Source organism: Vigna radiata, chromosome 8 (genome assembly GCF_000741045.1).
Source record: "Vigna radiata var. radiata cultivar VC1973A chromosome 8, Vradiata_ver6, whole genome shotgun sequence".
In the NCBI taxonomy this organism is placed as follows: Eukaryota; Viridiplantae; Streptophyta; class Magnoliopsida; order Fabales; family Fabaceae; genus Vigna; species Vigna radiata.
In genome coordinates this window covers 15,355,653-15,359,622 of record NC_028358.1, presented here as the reverse complement: position 1 = coordinate 15,359,622, position 3,970 = coordinate 15,355,653, and positions in this window count along the sequence as shown.

The window sequence follows — 3,970 nt, the reverse complement described above, 5'->3', positions numbered from 1 at the left end:
AAATATAGTACTATTAATGATATTTTTTTGGCATCAATACATATAATTGCTTTTATTTACATCATGAATTTCATTGTAAATTGTAATTTATATATTTTAGTGGAAAATGCTTTGCAAGTTATTACAATTTTAATGAAATGTAAATTACACGGTCATTGAAAGGAATAATGTATTATTAAAGCTAAAATCATATTACATACGGATATATCTGTATGTAAAATCCGTATATAATTTATCTACGGATTTTCCGTATATAAAATCCGTATATAATTTATATACGGANNNTCCNTATATAAANTCCNTATATAANTTATATACGGATTTTCCNTATATAAAATCCGTATATAATTTATATACGGATTTTCCATATATAAAATCCGTATATAATTTATATACGGATTTTCCATATATAAAATCCGTATATAATTTATATACGGATTTTTTCATATATAACTTACCTACGCTCTTTTTATATACGGATTTTTGTCCGTATATAATCTGTATGTAATATCACATTATATACGGATTTTTGAACTTACATACGGATTTTGGCGGTAGGTAACAACGATTTTTCTTGTAGTGAGGGATTTCTTCGTTTCATATTATTTTGTTAAACTTCAAAACCAGAGTTTCTATTAGACGAGCTTCTCTTATCTCGACAGTAATGGCTCAGAAAATTGTTGGGTTGGACATGCCAGAATCTCTGTTTGAAACTACACAATGGAAGTAATTTCTCTTCTGATACTGGGTACCTTGGGTGTTGGAAAGTATCTATTCAATAACTTTTTATGCATCTTTGGCCAACTCCCAAAAGGTTTCTACTAGTAGACAATCCAGTCTCCTACTGCACCTTGCTGAGACATTGGAAATGCCTTCATCTTCATTATTTCCTCTAGAATTCTAGTCGACTTCATGTAGAAGCAAACCCAGCCAAACTCTTTTATGTGCTTCTGTGGGTCTTTAAGTTCATATCTCAGAACGTGAAATTGCAATTCCCACTCAATTCTCCAACTGATCTACACTTAACTCAGAATTTTACCTTCAACCATATTTAATTGTTATCCTAAGAACAAGTAAAAGTAATTACCTACACTCCATTCACCATTATTAACATGTACAATCAAAATCAACAAGGACAACACCTAAAAATTCAATCCTAAACTTCATCATTATATTTAGAATAGAAACTGAATTGATACAATCAGTGAAAGAAACATAAAAGGAAAGTACAAAAATTCAAAGGTAACATCAAAACTCATTACCAGAATGTAAAATCATTAGTACAAGTGTTGGAAATTAAAATTCATGCACAACAAATAAATAAAAAAAGAAGGATAAACGTAAATTGGCCAAGAACATTAAATTGGAAATGCAGAAATTCATTAAAATTGAGAACAACAATATAATTAATATCGGAGTCACCAAGAACACTCACCATCTGTCACTATCCATGAACATCCTCCGTGAAATCCAGATGCAACGAACAATATATCTACATTATCAAAGCAATTAAACCCTCTCACTCGCAACAAATCGTTTTTCGTGGAGTCTATCACCCTCCACGTTCTAGCACGTCAGAAATCTATTTATAGCCTAATTATATAGGGTAAGAAGGAATGAAAAAGGGAAAGAGGAACGGGAAACCTTCGACGCTTGTTCTTGACCCAGTAGTCTCGTTCATCTTGCTCTCCAAGCCCTCTGATCGTCTTCAAACTTATTACCGATTCAGCCTCCCCACGTGCCTCTACTTTGTCTTCACTCTTTTGGGTGAGTAGCATGAGCACGGGCCATGGTTTTCTTCCTCTCTTACTCTCTAGCAAAAACTCTAGCACGTGGGTTCTTTTGATTCCAAATGAATCACGAAGTACTGACCCCAAACAAAGGGGTCTTGCTCCCTCCACCTCCTCATTATTTTCATTTATTTCAAAAATATTTTATACCTTCCCACTATTTTCTTTTATTCCAAAAATACTTTACACCTCCCCATTATCCTTAACCATCTTTCTCTTTCTCTCTCTACATTAATGGAGCATTTACATGACTCATTAATGGAGCATTTACATGGCTCAAATTTGAATTTCTAATATATTCCTTTAAATAAGTTTGATTCAATCTTACTTTTGTTGTTCAATATATTTTTTTCTTCAAATTACTTAATAAATGGTAAAATTTTGTTCTAAATTTTTAGAAAAATGTTTATATATATATATATATATATATATATGCGTGTTTTTTTTACATTTAATATATATATAATTTTTAACATTATATTATGTTTTTACTTACAAACATATTCGACTTAAATACTTAAAATATAAAAGAAAAGTTATTTGTTAAAGATTTGGAATTTAATTAGTTTTTTTTCATTATAAAGTTAGTATATAATAATAATATATTATTATTATTATTTACTATTAAAATAAAATGGAAGTGGTAGAAACACTAATATTGAAGTTTTATTAAATTTTACATTTTGCAGTATATCACAAATTTAAATCTGAACCATGTGAATGTTTCATTAATGTAGAGAGAGAAAGAGAAAGATTGTTGAGGATAGTGGAAGTGTAGGGTATTATTGAAATAAAAGAAATAATGAGGAGGTGTAAAATATTTTTGAAATAAATGAAAATAGTGGGGGGTGGAGAAGCACTTGGGGAGTTGGAGGGAGCAACGCCCCAAAGAAAGGCACCAAGGCCTAGCCTAATTGATCTTTAGCCCAATGAATAGTTTTCATTAAGCCCAATGCATAATTTTAAATCAGCCCAATGATTTTTCTGACCAATGGTCCAATTGTCCAGATTCAAGCCTAGATTGCTCCCTTTTGAGACTATTACTACAAAAAAGTGCATAGATAGCGCTTTTTTTATCATAGATAGTGCTTTTTAAGTACTATCTATGCGTGCGCTATCTATTAATAGATAACGCTTCTAAAAAAAGCGCTATCTATTGTCAGCCACCAATAGATAGCGCTTATTTAAAAAAACGCTATCTATTTTCAGCAACCAATAGATATCGCTTCTTTAAAAAAACGCTATCTATTGTCAGCAACCAATAGATAACAGTTCTTTAAAAAAACACTATCTATTGTCAGCAAAAATTTAAAAAAAAAAATAATTAATTTTAGAATAAAATATAAATATTGGTTTTATTATATACAAATACACACTATATATTAGTTATATTATATACAAAAAAATATAAAATATTGACAAAAATGTGACAGATGTCTCAAAAAGAATTTTCATTAATATGAATAAAAATTATCGGTCGAATAATATTTCAAAATTTAATCATTAAGTTGTCTAGAACATGTCATGACGTGACTTTTTTTATAAGATAATATATACAACCATAACATATATATCCTATCAGTATTTTACATCACCATAACATAACGTATATACATGTACTAATTACATGTAAACACCAATTTTCCCTAACTTCAATGATCTGACTTTCATGATAATGTTGGCATCTGCAACTAGAAAAATACTGCAAGAAAGAAAAATAAAGTAGAATTAGTTAATTAAATTTTACAAAAAAATGTAGGATTAATTAATTAAATTTTACAACAAATTGTAGAATTAGTTAATTAAATTTTACAACAAATTAATTATAAGAATAAAGATAACTTACATTAGTTGGAATTGTTCCTCCTTAATAATTTTCTTCATATATTGACACACACAATATCCACAATCATTGTCGTTGGGTTGTCTTGGGCCCTAGAATTCCAAAATAATAAAAACACATTTTTATAATTTGAACATAAAAAAGAACAAAAACTCTAGTATACTCCAAACAAATTCAATGCAAGATAACAAATAACTATGTACCATATACAAGTTTAAACTCTTAATAATAAGTCATGCTTTCATAACAACCATATACTCCTCTAACCAGTTTCACAATAATATCAAGTTATTTAACTAACCAATACTATGCAACAAAAAAATAAGTCTTAAACCAT